At 35.5% G+C, this 17,363-nt stretch overlaps 1 long non-coding RNA gene across 1 annotated transcript in view; it reads left to right on the forward strand.

The window, feature by feature from the left end:
- Window positions 1-4,331: 4,331 nt before the first annotated feature.
- LOC125619789 overlaps window positions 4,332-17,363 on the forward strand; it is a 58,217-nt gene continuing 45,185 nt past the window's right edge. Inside the window, exon 1 of the long non-coding RNA XR_007351380.1 lies at window positions 4,332-4,405. This is a non-coding gene — a long non-coding RNA (uncharacterized LOC125619789). The remainder of the gene's footprint in view (window positions 4,406-17,363) is intronic.

Genomic DNA, 17,363 nt, shown 5'->3' on the forward strand with positions numbered 1-17,363 from the left:
CTTTATATTTCTTGGAATAATTTAAGGAACACTAGTATTAGTTCTTTAAATGTATGGTAGAATTCAAATGTGAATTTATTTGTTCCTGAGCTTTTCTTTGTTGCAAGCCTTTTTATTACTAATTCAATCTCTTTGCTTTTTATTGGTATGTTAGGTTTTCTGTATCCTCAATGGCTCAATTTCAGTACATCATTTTTGTCTAGAAATTTATCCTTTTCCTGTAGATTTTTCCAATTTATTGAAATACAACTTTTTAAAGTAGTACCTAGTTATCATTTGTGTTTTTAAGGATGTGTCTTTTAATATCTCTGTTTTAATCTCTAATTTAATTGATTTGAAATATCTCTTTTTCGTGGTTAGTTTGGCTAAGGGTTTATCAGTCTTATTTATGTTTTCAAAGAACCAACTCTTTTCATCATTCTCTTTTATTGTTCTTTTATTCTCTAATTTCAGCTCTGATCTTTATTATTTCTTTTGTTCTACTGGTTTTTGGGAATGACTTATTCTTGTTTCTGTAAGATTTTGAGATACATCATTAGGTTATTTGTTTGAAATCGTTCTGATTTTTAAATGTAGGTATTCATAGCTGTAAACTTTCCTCTTAGAACTACCCGTGCTATGCCCCTGAGATTTGGTATGTTGTGTTTATATTCTTGTTTGATTCTGAGAATTTAAAAATTTCTCATATGTTTTTAGATGACTCATTCATCATTCAAGAATGTATTTTTCTCAATTTCTGTGCATATATGAATTTGTTGGGATGAACCAACCACTATGTATAACTATAAAACTCTAATAATAATAATGACCACCCCCCCAAAATTGTGTTTTTCAGTCACCACATTTTTGTGCAGTTTCTTTAGTTTTTCTTGGTGTTGATTTCTAATTTGTTGCATTGTGATGTGATAGGATGCATGGACTTATTTAAATTTTTTGTATTTGCTAAGACTTGCTTTGTGGCCTAAAATAGGATATATTTTGGAAAAAGTTTCATAGGCAATAAAAAGGAAAATGTATTCAGTTGTTTCTAGAAAAATATTCTGTAAAATGTCTGTTAAACCCATTTGATTTACAGTATTATTAAGTTCTGTTGTATCTTTATTCATTTTTATGACTTAATGACCTACTTGTTACTGAGAGAGATGTATGAAAGTCACCAGTATTATTTAATTAAGGTCTAAGCTTTTATGTCAAAAAGTGTTTGTTTTATGTAATCAGGTGCACCAATACTTGAATCATAATTATTTACTTATCATTAAAACTTATTTTTTAAAAATATTTATTTTTTAGCTGTAGTTGGACACAATGCCTTCATTTTATTTATTTTATGTGGTGATGAGGATCAAACCCATGGCCTTGCATTTGCTAGGTGAGCGCTCTACCACTGAGCCACAACCCCAGCCTTCATTAAAACTTCTTGTTGGATTGGGCTGTGGTTGTAGCTCAGTGGTAGAGTGCTTGCCTCCAATGTGAAAGGCACTGGGTTTGATCCTCAGCATCACGTAGAAATAAAATAAAGGTATTGTGTCCATCTACAACTAAAAACAAACAAACAAACAAAAACCCAAAAAACTTCTTGTTGAATATTTTTTTTTGCTTACAAATATATAGTGACCTTCTTTGTCTCTTATAATTTTGGCTTAAAGTCTGCTTTGTTGTATATGAAAGTAGCTACTTCTGATGGATTTTAGGTTCAATTTGCATTTTTTTTTTCACTTTCAGCTTGTGGATATCTTTATAGAGTATGTTCCTTGCAGTCAACATGTAATTGGGTATTTTTATTTAATACAATCTGCCAGTATCTACCTTTCAATTGGAGAATTGAGACCATTTACACTCAGTGTTATTATAGAGGTAGGTATTACTTTTTGTTTTTTTGATTTATTTCTAATGTATGCTTTGATTATAATTATCACTTGTTTATCTTTTCTTCTAATGAAATTTATTCTTACCCAAACTCTCTTGGTTGCTTTTATCTTGTTCTGTGAGCAGGATTCCTTAAAGTATCTTCTGCAATTAGTAGTCATTAATTCCTTTAGTTTATGCTAATATTTGAATGCTCTTATTTCTGTTTCAATTCTGAAGGATAGATTTGCTGGATATAGCAATCTTAGTTGGTGGTTATTTTCTTTTAGGACTTGAAATTCATAGTTTCAAGCCTTCTTGGACTTTAGGGTTTCCTGCTGAAAATATCTGCTGTTATTGATTAAATTTCTCTAAGTGTGTCTGTTTTGTAGCTTTTGAAATTCTTTTATCTTCTTTTTTTTTGCATGTTAATTATAATATATCTTAGAGGAGTTCTTTTCTGGTGTTATCTCTTTGAGATTCTGAATGCCTTCAGCATCTGGGTGTCCATATTATTCCCAGGGTTTGAAAATTTTTCTGCTATTATTTCACTGAATAGGTTATCAGTACCATTAGCTTATATCTCAGCTGCCTTTTAAATGCCTATGAACCTTAATTTGGTCTCTTAATATCGTTACAGAATTCATGTATATTATGATTGTAGTTTCTTATTTATTTATGTTTCTTTAATACCATCTGAATGTTCAAGGGTATCCACCTTCAAACTCTGAGCATATTCTAACTCTACATGTATTGAAGAGATTTTCAACAAATTTTCAAATTTTATTTCATTTATTGTGCCTTTCATTTCCCAGATTTTTGTTTGGTTCTTTTTCAGTATCTCTTATCTCTATTGAATTTCTCATTCATATTTTGTACTGACTTCCTTAATAAATTCAGTTATTTTTCTGCATTCTCTTGGAATTTATTAATCTTTTTCATAATCATACTTTTGAATTCCTCATCTGATATTTTATCCACTTTGATATGTTTGGATTCACATTCTGGTGAATTATAATACTTACAAGGTTTATACTTATTGTATTCCTTTGTCAAAATTAGTGCATCTGTTGGGATGGAGTTCTCTTCCACTTTTATGTGAAGGCCTTTGTAGGGTACAGCCTTCTCTTGGCAAAGTGTTCTGGGATATCAGGTTGTGAATTGTATGTATTTCCAAGTGAGTTTTGAAGTGTAGTTGCTCTGCTAGTTCTTTGGTGATAATTTATATACTTTGAAATAGAGTGTATTGTGCTGAATTTTGAGGAGCCCACTTCCTCTGTAGGTCTCACAAGATTGGGGTTCTTCTAGTAGGTCAGGAAATTATGTTGTATAGCAGAGTATATAGGGTATACCCTCTATTGTTGATCTTATAGACTTTAAAACTCTGAATGATCTAAAATTCAATGCGGTGACCTAGGTTGAGGCCCCTCTTAGGTGTGATGTTCATAGTCTTTATGTTATTTCTCTCATATCTATAGGAGGGATATCCCTGAGTAGAATCTGAGGTCCTTCCTTGTCATTCCTACTTGGGGCCTGGTTCTCAGGTTGGGGTTTATTTCTCCCCTCTTCTTTGTGTTAAAGTATTGCTGAAGTTTTAGCAAGATTAGGTTGTATTTAGAGCAAGAGGCACTGTCTCTTAGTTGCACTGGGGATATTGCTCAGTAGCAGAGTATCTATCCCACAAACTCAAAGTGTCACACTAGATCTCCAACAACTTACAGAAAAGGAAAATAGACATCAGTAACAATAGCAGTTAATAATATATATAGCATTAAAGTAAATACCAGGTGCCAACTACGACACCTACAATGCGAATAGCCACTAAAATAGGAATGATTGGGCAAGAAATTACCATCACCACTAAGAACAAACAGCTTTGAACTACATATAGCACAAAGTAAACCCCAGGTGTCAACTATGACACCTATAATAGTAGTAAAGTCAACAACATGAATGGTGGATGCAGAAATTATATAGACTAAATAGTTTTAAAAGATGTAAAAATACAGCTCATTAAGAGGATAAAAATGGGAAAGGAAAGCAAAAGAAAGGTTAGAATAGTCAAGGGGAAAAAAGAAAGCAGAAGAGAGGTAGAAAGTGAAGACTATAAAAAAGAGGAAGAAATAATTCAAAAAGAAAAAATAAGAGAGGGGTCATAAAAGAGAATTTGTTTTCTAACAGAAACAACAAAAAAATCATCACTAACCCTCAAAAAACAAAATACAACAATAAAAAGATAATAAAAATAAATAATAAAAAAGGAAAAAGAATTTTATGTATATACATGAACTGCTCAGCAAACACAGCAGAAAAAAAGTATGCAATGAAAAATTAAAAATTATCTTTGAGATGGTGGAAACTGGAAAAGGAATGGATATTCACTGAGTATGTCAAACTTCTCTTCTTTCTGTTTCTTCTTGGGCTATGCACCCCTTAGAGAATGTAATGTCTAGGGATTACTAAACCATTCTTTCATTTGTGTCTCTAGGTAGCCAGATGGAGTGGCCTGGGGCCAAAGCAGGTTGAAATGGCTCTCAACTTCCTTGCACTCCAATATAAGGTATGATGGAACAGATGAAGTATCATGTATCTGATAGACTAGATGAATACACTTCCAGGATGGGGCAGATGCAGTTTTAGGTAGGAAGTTGTGGAGGCTGGTGTAAAGCTCTGATCAGAGTTGTGTCAGGTGGAATCTACTCCAGAGAGATTGGATCAACCCATTGCTAGGGCCAGTTATATTCCAATGTCTTGGTGCACCTGGATCTCAGGTCCCAGCTGAGAACTCTATTTGTTAGGGTTGGGTAACCAACTGCACAGGGTGGAGGAGACACAGCAGTTCCTGTGCCTTCCACCACCCAGAATTGTGACCTTTCAAGGCCAGTCCCCAAATGTAATCATGCCTGCTTCTTCTGTTTCCCAACCCTCATCAGATGATCATACAAGCCACGAGGCTCAAAGGGAAAGTGAGTTGCCCTATTCTGCATCTCTGACATGATTCCTTTTGGATAAATCTCTGTGCCTGTTTCAATCATGTTCTGCTGGGTACAAGCTAGGCATGGTGTGCATCAGCTGGGGCAGTGTGGCAATATTTGCTGTGATCTTCAGGGTTCCCACAACAGCAGGCTCTAGCATGACCTCCACAAAATGGCTCCCTGCCTCAACTTTACAAGTCCAAATTGGGAAACATGGAGTGCTTTTCAAACACCAGATTGCTAAGACAGCCAAGTTCAGACTGCTTTTCTACTTTACAGGTATTTCCATGCCAAATGTGTCCATCGTGTTCCTCTTTCCTTTTGTGCTACTCCCTCCTCTCTGGTGTTTTGGCACTGTTACTAGCTTGTTGTCCTCTGTTCAAAACCCAGAATATCTGGGTCACTCTGAGTCTCTGATCAATATTGAATTTCAGTGAATTCCCACAAACACTGAGAATAAATATTCCTGATATTAAAAAAATTTTTTATAGTCATAGACGAACAGAATGCCTTTATTTATTTATTTTTATTATTATTTCTTTAATGTGGTGTAAGAATCAAACCCAGTGCCTCACATTTGCTAGGCAAAGTGCTCTGCTACTGAGCCCCAGCCTCTATTACTGCTATTTTAATTTCAAGTCATAGACTGAAAACTGCAGTCTTCCTCTACTCTGCCGTATGTGTCCACTATGTTACCTTTTTGTTGGGAAAACATATAATGGCGGCAGCATCCCAGAGAAAAACCCCAACATGACGCCTAACGACCTTCTTTCTCCTTTTTTTTTTTTTTCTTTTACTGGTGTGAAACGTTCCCGCTGACGCCAATGTTCAAATCCTGCTGGTGGGAAGCCTTAGCCCCAATAAGAATTAACTTCTTGGGCTCCGGAACTGACATATGGAAGAGCTTGCCAATAAACGGGCGACCTGTTATCTGCCTCAGCCCTGCTACCTCTCCTTAGACCTATATAAACACACAGCCTTTTGTAATAAAGCGGAACCTCTTCGGTGATCTGTGTTGTGTGGTGCGGCGTCTTCCAGTCTTACACCTTTAAGATATAGGAAGAAAATTAATGGAATTTTTTTTTTTCCCAATTGAATCAATCAATCTCACTTCTTTTCCCACTTTAAACTTTAATTTGCATATTTGGTTTTCTTTTCTCTAAAGTTGCTATTGTGACTTTCAGTTGTCAAAGAGGCATTGCAGTGGTTAGCATAGGGGGCTTTGGTGCTATTGGGTTCATGAAAGCTCTCAGTATATTCATATAAAAAATAGGGATGGGGTATCTTCTACTATTTTCTGCCCTTGGTCCCATTATTTTGATACTTTTTCTCCCCACCTGCCTTTTTTTCTATAATACTAAGGATCAAACTCAGGGCCTCATGCATGCTAGGCAAGCACTGTACCACTGAGCTGTAACCCCAGCCTAGACTTTTGGTTCTTACTATACATAATCGTGGGATCTTGCTGAGGCATTTTTAGCTGTTAAGTGTTCTCTACCTATTATCTACTCTAGTTTAATAGCTATGCAGTGATGTGACACATGTCTCCTTTATCTGACATGTATAATTTTCTGCTTTTAAGTTTGTAAACAGATTATTCATTTTCAATGGTTTCTCAACTTAAAGTTTAACTATTACAAAGAACTTGGTTCACAAGTTGGGTATTCTCCCTTGGCGAGGTGAAAATTTTTCCAGAAACTATTTTATATTAGAGTGTGCATTTTTCATCCAGATACTAATAAAAATGCCATTAACATGTGCTGTACTTTGGATTTTGAATGTTCCCCGCAAAGGACCAGTTAAAGATTTGGTTGAGAGTTTGATGCTATTAGGATGTTGGAGAAAATTTTGGAGCTGGGAACTGAGGTCATTGGGGGTGTGTCCTTGAGGGGAATATTGAGACTGTGACTTCTTCCTCTTTCTTTTTACTTCCTGGCTGCCATACATGAACAGGATTCTTCACACCATGATGTAGTTCCTTATGAAAGGCCCAAAGCAACAGGGTCAAATAACCATGGGCTGAAATCTCTGAAACCGCAAACTAAAATTAACCTTCCTTATTAAGAATTGACTTATTCTCAGTACCCTTTTTAAAAAATGGAGACGGAAACCTGACTAACACAATATGAAAATTTCTTTTAGTTTCAGGTAAGTTTTCTCTAATATTCAGGTAGTTTTAAAGTACCTGCTTATTTTGAACATTGACAAATATTGGCTGAATTGGGATAAATGCTTTTTCTCTCACGTAAAGAACATATTTTTATCCTTTCATTCATTGTAATTTTCAGAAGGATTTCTTTGTGTTAAGTACATCATTTGGTTATAGAACACTTGATGCAAGAGAACAATGGGTTTTCTTTGTTCTTCTGGTACAGAGCTCTAGGTGTTTCTATGAAAGTAAGTTTATTTACAGAGAATTTCATGTCTTTATAGTCTTAGTTACATTTTCCCTGCTTGATTTCTCAGGTTTTGAAACAGACATGTTAAAACCTCTCACAATATTCATGGTTGTTGTGATCAAAATCATACATCAATATTCCCTTCATTTCCATTCATTGGAGATTTCAGTACCTGTTCATGGTGACCTGTCTTTAATTCTTGATGATTTCAGTTTTCATGTAGATGGTCCATTCAACATTCTTAGCTCTTATTACCAGATTTTAAAAAAAAATATTTATTTTTTACGTGTAGATGGACACAACACAATGCCTTTATTTTTATGTGATGCTGAGGATCGAACCCCGGTCCTGCCCATGCTAGGTAAGCGCTCTACCACTGAGCCACAATCCCAGCCCCCAGATGTTTTTTTTTTAATCCCACTTTTTCTCAGCCACCCTGTCTAATACCTAGATCTTGTTATTACCATTGATTTAAAAACTTGTCACTACTGATAAACAAAATGGTTTCAAACGTTGCATGCTGTGTCCACTACCAACTCCTGTCTTTTCAGTCTGCTTTCCATTTGAACAGTTCTTCAACACCATATCCAATCCATGAATCCCACCATTCTCTTATTGTCCATCCTCCTCCTGTTTTCTTTTTCTCTTTGTCCAGCTTAAAGTCTATGGTCATTCCTGGTCCTCTATATAACCACTCCTTCATATAAACCCTGGCTCCTTTCTCCCTCCACTGTATGCTGCTTGCAAAACTCCCACACTAGTTACAGCTACATTCTACCTACTCCATGCCTACATGTAAGCACTGAAAAAAAATTAAGTAGGAAAAAAAATACAAAGTCAAGTTGGCCAGTTTTACTTTTTATTTATGACCACATCAGGAACACTATCTGTCAGTCCTACCATGTTTCCCCTTTTAGTCACTTTCCCATTTATTTAGAAAACTATGTTGCAGTTTCCCTTTGCAGTTTCCTGCTTGTGGAAATTTGGTTCCTCTTCCCCACTTCCTCCCCTCTCTTCCTCACTTCTACTTCATTGAAAATATAGCAGCTAGCCAGAAGACAGCGCCAGCTTCTCCCACCCCCCATTCATTCCCTTGCATCTCTATCTATACGCTCTTCCGGGCCTTCTCTTATACTGATCAGTTCTTGCTTCTGTCTAGGACCAAACCCATTGGCTACAGTAGTCAATCCTTTGGCCACTTTTCTACTCATGTATTTTACTCTAGCAAGTTTTCTTTCTCTAGTCTTTCCTCCTGTATCACCCATCTTTCCCTCACTACTGGGTCATTCCTATTGGCATAAAAAAAAAATACTATACAACTCCTAGAAACACCTGGACCTTTTGAAGATATCACATGCTATCACAAAATACTAAACTTTTTTTTTTAAATGCTCTTTATGCCCAATTCTTTCTTGAACTCACTCCACTCAGGTTTTGTCCTTCCAGTCCATCAAAATTATTCTTTTCAAACTGTGACTTCAGTATTTCCAAATCCAAGGATCAGTTCTTAACCTTCATCTTCTGTAACTAAGCAGAATTTCTGTAGAACTGATTGTTTCTTCTTTGAAAACCTTCACTCAGTTCCGGGACGCCTCACTTTCCTGGTTTTCCTATTAGCTATCTGCTTGCCCTTATTTGATCTCCTTGATGACTCCTCTCCTCATTCTTGTGTCTAAATACTGGAAAGCTCCAGGGCTCAGAATGAGGCTGGTATCTCTTCTCCATATACCAGCCTTTTCTGATTATCTCAACGAAGTATCTTATGTCTTACATATTGACAACTCCAAGGTAGCCTCTCCAGTCTTGGCTGATCTTCTGAGTGACAGTGTGATATTCTACTTTCTTCTTAGAATCACCTGTTAAATGTCTAATCTTTCAATACAACTCTTGACTTTTTTTTTTTCTGTTCATCTGCTGCTTTCTCAATCTTTCCCATTACTGTGACAGGATCCTTCAACCAAAAATCTAAGAGCTTCAATTCTTTTTTCCTCATGTCCTCCATCAAACCATCATCTTTAAAATACATCTTCAATTCATCCATTTCTGAACACCTTCATTGCTCCCACCCTGATCCAATTTCATTCATCCATCTCTTTGTTTCATTGATGTTTTCACTTGTTCTATTTCAGTTTCATTGATTGCCACTCTTACTTTTACCTTATCCTTTCTCCTCTTTAGGTTTATCTTGGTCTTCTTTTCATAAGTTCTTCAGGTAGAAGTTTTGATCATTGATTTGAGAGCTTTCCTCTTTTCTAATGCATGCTTTTAGTGCTCTGGACGTTTTTCTCAGCTCTGCTCTAGTTGTGTGCCCAAACTTTGATATCTTGTATTTTCATGCCCAAACTTTGATAGCTTTGTATTTTCATTCAATTCAGCATAGTTTTAAATTTATTTTCAGACTTTGTTTGATTCATGTATTATTTAAAAGTGTGTTATTTAATTTCCAAATGCTTGGAGATTTTATTGTTATTTTTCTCCTACTGATTTCTATTGTATGTGTGTGTAAAAATAACCTAATATTTCAATTCTTAATGTTTTTGTGTGTATGTGTGTATGTGTGTGTGTGTGTGTGTGTGTATATGCATGCGCTCTAAGGATTGAACTTGGGGCCTTGTGCGTGTTAGACAGGCTTCCTATCATTGAGTTATATTCCCAGGCCCCCCCCACTTTTTAAATTTTAAGAGAGGATTTTATTAAATTACTCAGGCTGACCTTGAACTTCAGTATCTTGCCTCAGCTTCTGAGTTGCTGAGATTATAGATCACTATGCCCTGCTCAATTCTTTTATTTATTTTTTTCAATTTTAGGGCTCAAGATCTGGTCTGTCTTGGAATATATTTTGTGGGCACTTATTTTTCAAAAATGTCCACCGAAAATGTCAAAGCATATTCTTAAGCATTTCATACCTCTTTGTAAACTTTCTTTCTCAAGTTTTTTTTTCCAGTTTTTTTTCTTCTACATTTTTTTTTCTTGGTGCATTACAGTAGTACATAGTGTTAGGATTTTTTGTTACATATTCATATATGCACACAATATAACAATATGTCATTTGGCCAATATCACTCCCCAACAGAAGTCTTGTTTTATACTTGTTAAAACTGAACACAATTTTACATAATGTCTTAATGTTACTTTTTATACTTGCAATAAACATTTATAAATGTAATATTTATATTTTAAAAACCACATTAAAATTTATTTTGATATTTCTATAGTGCTTTTGATAGTATTTCTTTGTATAGTTTTTTAAATGATTGTATAGGTATTATATCATATATACATATAAATTTTGTATCTATTACACACACATATGTGAAGGTACATGCTTTAAAATACATTGTCTATGAAAAACATGAGTGTTGAGTTTGTAGAAAAATTATGCTATCAGCATGTTATGGAGCTCTAGAGATTGACAGGTAGGAAGTCATGCTGAGTGGGGGGACTTTTGTCCTTAGTGTGGAGGCTGATGCTCTTAAAATGTTTCAAATATTCAACAGGGGGAGATCTAGGGCTAGGTTTCTGCTAGAGATGCTTATACTCATACCCACTGCTTTGCTTTACAGTGTCATAAAATGATCATTTTTATATGTGGTTCTTCTAGTCTCCCCACCTTCCCATTATTATAGAGAAACTGGCCAGAGTCTTGTTATTCCAAGTGGGATTTTAAACAAAAATCAAACCCTACTCTGTTGGAGAATGTCTGTATGACATAACCTTGGCCTTCACAGATTATTGAAATAATATGATATAATTGGGTAGAATGCTTATGTTATTACTAGACAAATATTTATGTAGCTTTCTTCTACGCAAGTTTTTGGACTGTACTTTGCTCATCTTCCTAAGGAAACACTGGAGAATATTCTGGGAGAACAGCATCTCTGGAGTATGACTTAATTAATATTTCAATTCTGGTCCAAATGATAGTTCTTCTGACTTCATGTATTTTTCTCCATAGGCAATCCTGTCGGACTTTTTCCTCTGACTTTGTGCAACTGATGCTGTATTCTTCATATCTAATCTCACAAAATCTATATTAACTAGTCCTTTACTGCCCGAGGGTCTGAATTTTAGGTTACTGTCACATTCTGTCTAGCACCATTTTTGTTGGTGATGGTTCTTACAAAATCTTCTTCAGCAATCTTCAGTAAATCCCACCTCTGTGCAAGTCAGTAGATCTACAAAACTAAGTGATCCCAATTTTAAACTATTGATGTATATAGTAAGAGGAAGTATTGTATATAATATCTAGATCCAGATCAAGTTCCAATCTTGCCTTTGTTTCTTATTGGTTGCGGGACTTGGGCAAATCAGTTTGCCTCTATGTGCTTCAGTTTCCTCATTTACTGAATAGAGTTTAAAAGGTACCTAGTTCATAGGCTTGTCTTTAGAAATGAAGTCAATGATGCTTGTAAAATCTATAGAATAGTTCCTAAACATAGTAAGTATCAATAAATGTTAGTTATTATTATAAATATTATTATGACTTTTGCCTTTTAAATTAAACTAATATTGTCAGATTCAGATTGAATTACGCCATAGGAGCAGTGGCTTTCACAGAGTCTAACCTACACTGGATCAGGTTAGATCTCAGGTGGTTTGACCCTTGAAGGAGAGTCTTCTGGGGCTGAAGGAAAAGGCTGTAATCTGTGGGTCCTCCTTGTTTGTTTTTATCGGGTTCAAGTATTATTTGAGTACAAGTAACTAGGATAGGTAGGGATGGGGCCCATATTAAGGCTCTAGTACATAGATATATAACAATCCTAAAAGATTGATCTGAGTGTAATATTTTCACCAGCTCATTTAAGGATGCATCCTTGTATTGAATGAAACATATGGAGGAAATCTGGAGGAAATTTACCAATTAATATAAGTCATATTGTATTTAAACTCTTCTCTTAAAACCATTCACAATGGTGAATCCCATTTAGACAAAGCCCAGTCATTTTGTTCCTTAGTATTGCTCTCCAGGACTCACCTGTCTTCATGGCAAAATGGGGAGGGAGGGTTACACAGCTGTGAACAGTAGGAGGAGCAATGTTCTTTTAGTACTGGGGATAGAACCCAGGGGCACTTTACCACTGAGCTACATCCCAGTCTTTTTTATTTTTTATTTTGAGACAGGGTCTTGCTAAGTTCTAAGTTGGCCTTGAACTTGAGATCCTTCTGCCTTAGCCTCCCAAGTATTTGAATTTATAGGCATGCAAAATTGTCCCTAGTCATTCTTACTCTATTGGCAACATTGAGAATATGATGATTTATTAAAATGGTGCCTCCCATGCATAAAATGATGGAGTATTTTCTTATGTCATCACCTCTAAACCAGTTGCTGATACTCTAAAATCCCCTAATTTTTTCTAGACAAATGTATCCTTCATCCTAATATCCTTTTTCATGATGGCAGTTGGATAGTTAATATACCTGGCCAGATTAACAGAGTTGTATTAAATAAAAATCAGAAAAGTCCAATGGAGGCTTTTTATCCCATTTAAATCTTATTATAAAATTATTACTATGGAAAAAAACTCACATGTAATACATCAGTATGGAAAAGTCTGAGATCAACATTAAAATCCAATATGAGAGGAAGTTTCAAGATGTAGTTATTTATAGAATTTATTTAGTGTGGATGATCATATAAAATCAGCTCTATTGGACATTGATGCTTGCTTAACTGAAATTTAGAAAATGAGTTCAATTTTCTTGAATTTTAGGGAAATTGCTGACTGGGTTAGTAATTCTCATACATATTTTGAAACTGATAAAAAACAAACTCATTTAAAATTAACCATATGGTGCCGATTTCCTGCCCCTGCTTTGATAAGGAGCTTCCCTTCCATGTGAATTTATCAAATTTTGTTTAGTTATGCCCTAAATATTTACTCATTCATTTATTCATGTTCTCCTTTACTCATTATTTATTAAGTAACTTGTATGTACTAAGAATTGTTCTAAAGTCTGTGGAGAGATTTGTGACAAAATAGATAATTTTTCAGCCCTTGTGTTATGTTCATATTAATAAGGGAAACCAACAATATTTTTAAAATAAGCAAGTAAACACAAGATAATGCCAGTTTCTGAGAAGTACTATAAAGAAACATAAAACTGAAAACCTGGGGTGTAATCAATCTCTTTATTAAAGAGTGAAAGGGGTCATTCACTCTAAGCTGTATGATTATTAGACATCCAATTTGGGAGGTATTCTAGCTATCATCTTGATAATTCACAAGCCTTGGTTTTTTTAAGATAATAGCTCTATGAGAGGATGCCCAGACTGCTGTGAAAGAATTTCCTGGAGGGCATCATTAAAAATACAGATTCCTTGGTCCTGCACAAGATGCATAAACCACAATCTTGGGGAATGAGGCCTGAGCAGGTAGGCCCTGAGCAGGTTCCCTGGGCAACTGGATGTGCAGCCAGCTTAGTAATCACCGCAGCTGCCTAAGGAAAAGAAGGACTTTGGGCACACTATTTTCTTTATTGTTATGCAGAAATCTGTTAGGAGCAGTATAACACAATTTGGGCTTCTGCTGACCTTCCCTCATCCTTAGTTTCTATAGACAGGAAAAGGTGAGAATGAACTTCATGACCTTGATCTGGAGCCTCAGTCACCGTCCCTCCTGCAGTATCTCAGTATTATTTTGAGGGTCAAAATGAGGCAGGACTACGTGTTTTTTTTTTTTTTTTTTTTTTTTTTGGTACTGGAGGTGCTTAAGAAAATAGCCCCATCCCCAGGCCTTTTAATTTTTTAAATTTTATTTTGAGACTCTAGTGGCACCCCCTTCTCCACAGAAAACCTTAATTAAGCATTTCCAGAAATCTTCCCCATAATTGATCTGAGGACTATCAGCTAAAGGATCTCTACAAAAGAGTTCAATGTGGTTAAGCTTTCTATATCCTGTTTCTCTATCTTACTTGGCCACCAGCCTGAAAGAGATCAGCACTCCATGTGCTGAATACCCCTTTACTAGTTTTTCACAACAACTATGGACTATCTAGTATTGTAATTATATATATATATAATAATTTGTAATAGTTTTCAAGAGGGAAGTTTGTTTGCAAATGCAAAGTGTGATAAGAAAGACAGATCTTTTAACCAGGCCTCTGGCCTAGGGAGCTTCACAGAGATGTTTACATTTTAAAGATAAAAAGATGTTACTAATTGGGCTCTATGGTAACAGCTGGCAGGGGAAGGGAATAAAGGAGAGAAGTTTTTCCCTTCTCAGGCGCTGTCCTTGAAGGGTTAACTTGCCCAGACAGGTGAAAGAAAAAGCTACTTTTTGTGTGAACTCCTGCAGATTGTGAACTTCTGATCCCCTCCTGCTACATACTGGGTATAAAGTTTTGAAACTGCCTGAACTCTGATTAATTGTTTACAGTGAAAGCTAGTCCCTCTGAACCTGGTTGCAACCATAAATAAACAATAAATATGCTTTCTGCTGCCTTTGGTGTCTTGCCATGTTGCTTAGGGCCTCACTAAGTTGCTGAGGCTGGCTTTGAACTTGTGATCCTCCTGCCTCAGCTTCTTGAGTCCCTGGGATTACAGATGGGCACCACCATGCCCGACCAGGACTATGTCTTGATGGATCAGGTAGTATCTTGTAGTGATGTGATTTGTTCTTGAAATCATTTGAACTGTATACAACAACTATTTCAGTCTAAGATGAGCTTGTTTCTGTGCCCTGTGCAATAGAGAAAAAATGATTATCATTCTTTTATATATGTGGCATAGTTTTATTGTCAATAACTACTTGATGTGAATAGATAATAAACAAATCAAATTTTTTAAAAGAATAGGAAATAATATTTTTGATTGATGTCCTTCAATTATTGACAAGACTGTGATTATTCTTCATGTGATAGTAACCTGGTTAAACATAGGGAATTATTTATAATCAGCAAACCTTTGAAGATGTGTTAGGGTTGGGAATTTTCATTGCTCAAATTAAAGATCTTGTGATTATGTCCTGTGGCAGTGTTTTGCAAACCCCACCTTCATATTGATAAATCATCTTAGAAGCTTAAAAAAAAATCTGAGATCCTACCCTCATCTCCAGATGTTCTGATTAAGCATTCTGAAATGGGGTCTAGAATTGCAATTTTTTTTTTCTTTTTTTTTTAGAGTCTTAGGCAATCCAATATGTGGGCCACATAAAGAGTTATTGTTTTGTGGCTTAGGAATTTGATGCCTTGGTCTTTCTGTGTCCTCATACAGGAGCAGACTCCATGTCTTCTTAGACCCATTCAGTTTTTTCATTTAGCTAAAAACAGAACACACAGGCCATACTCCGTGCTTTTCAGGGACTGAATGCTTGACCTTGTGAGCATGTGACCCCATAAGAAGTTAACTTTAAAGAATTATTAAAAATAGTCCAATAAAACCTCATGGGGTTTTAGGTAAAGAAAAAAGAATTATAAATGATACAACTACTAATGACTAGGCCTAATTGTTAACCAAACCAAGAAGAACCTTTAAGTTATTGTAAACTCTCTTGTCCATGTTTTACATTGTAATATTTTAAAATGTTAATATGCAGCCATCCCTCAGTATCCAAGGGTGATGGATTCTAGAACCTCTGTGGATTCCAAAATCTGTGGATGCTTGGCACATCCAGACCATTTAAATCATCTCTTGATTATTTATAATATGTAATATGATGTAAATGCTATGTAAATACTTGTTATGACATATTACTTAAGGAAAAATGACAAAAAGAAAATTTGTACATATTTAGTACAGATGTAATTTTTATTCCTGATTATTTTTGAGCTACTGTTAGTTAATCCGCAGATGCAGAACCCTCAGACAAGGAGGCATGACTGTATATACAGATTTTCTGCTCATGTACTTAGAGTAAAAGATTTTGAAAGAAGAGGCTGTCTTTTATGTCTCTATCTTTTATTCCTCTTGCCTTCCCCTAGAGTACAAATGGAACCAAGAATCTAGAAGGTGTTTGATAAATATATTTCAAAGAAAGGATAAATGAGTGAGTAACCATTTGATCCTTGTGTCTCAGATGATTGAAAGCTCATTGTATCTCCTTGAAATTGTAAATATCCTAGAAAACTGTATTAAGGATTTAAGTACAACACTAAAAGCAAATATGGTAAGCTATATTAAACAAGCAAACAAAATAAATAACACTCATGGTATTCCTGCATTGATAGTTCAGGCCTTTATGTTCCTTCTTCTTAGTATTCTGTATTCCATACTTACAGCAAGTCCACAGCTAAAGAAGAATCTGTATGTGCTTAGCAGGAGGGGTGTTGGATGGCAATTTATCAGTTTCTTTCTATATTGGTGACTGAAACTTATGGCTCTCAGCACTTCCCAGTTGCTGGTGATTGATGGGTTTGTTTACTACTTCTCCCTTTGGTCTGGAGGGAGATACTGAGTGGGGTTTCTGCCAGCACTCTGGAAGGTTTGGCTCAGTCCCAGAGCCAAGATCTCTACAGCCCAAGCTGTGTTTATGCCACGGAAGCCCTTGGGCTTTTTTGGATTTTAATCACTTTCTGAACAGATGCATTTCTGTTAGGATGAACAAGGTATTGAAACTTGCACTCTTGCTCATTAAAATCTGAACTCGGTTTGGTAAAAAGACAGTGTTCATTTTTGCTTCCAACAGATAAATAAAAAGAAAAAAAAGTTTCTTTTCGTCTGATTCCACAGTTGCTTTTGTGTCCAAAATTAAAGCGACTACTAACCTGTAATCTCAAATTATTAACAGACCCTGTTCAGTTGAACAAGGAGAAGAGTTAAGTGAAAAAAACATATGTTAGATAATAATGAATCCCCTGTGCACAGCAAAGGTGTATATTGTAGCTTGCTGTTTGCTGTCTTTGAGAAAATAAAATGTGTGTATGCATGAGTAATTAGGCTTTACACACACAAGCACACGTGTTTACTTTTCATTATCCGAGAAGGTCCAGAGTGGGTTAGTTAATTGCAGACATTGGCTTTCACACAAAAACAGGAGTTACTTTTAATTTCATAGCACTGTTCTATGAAGATGGAGGATGGGAAATTAAGCCAAAATTAATAAAAGTAATTTTTGTAGCTTCTTACTGCCAGAAAACATCGTATACACTGTCTGATAATTGACTTGTATTGTTTTGTATGCCTGGCAGCCTCTCTCCCTTTTATTTC

Source organism: Marmota marmota, unplaced genomic scaffold, assembly GCF_001458135.2.
Source record: "Marmota marmota marmota unplaced genomic scaffold, marMar, whole genome shotgun sequence".
Lineage (NCBI taxonomy): Eukaryota > Metazoa > Chordata > Mammalia > Rodentia > Sciuridae > Marmota > Marmota marmota.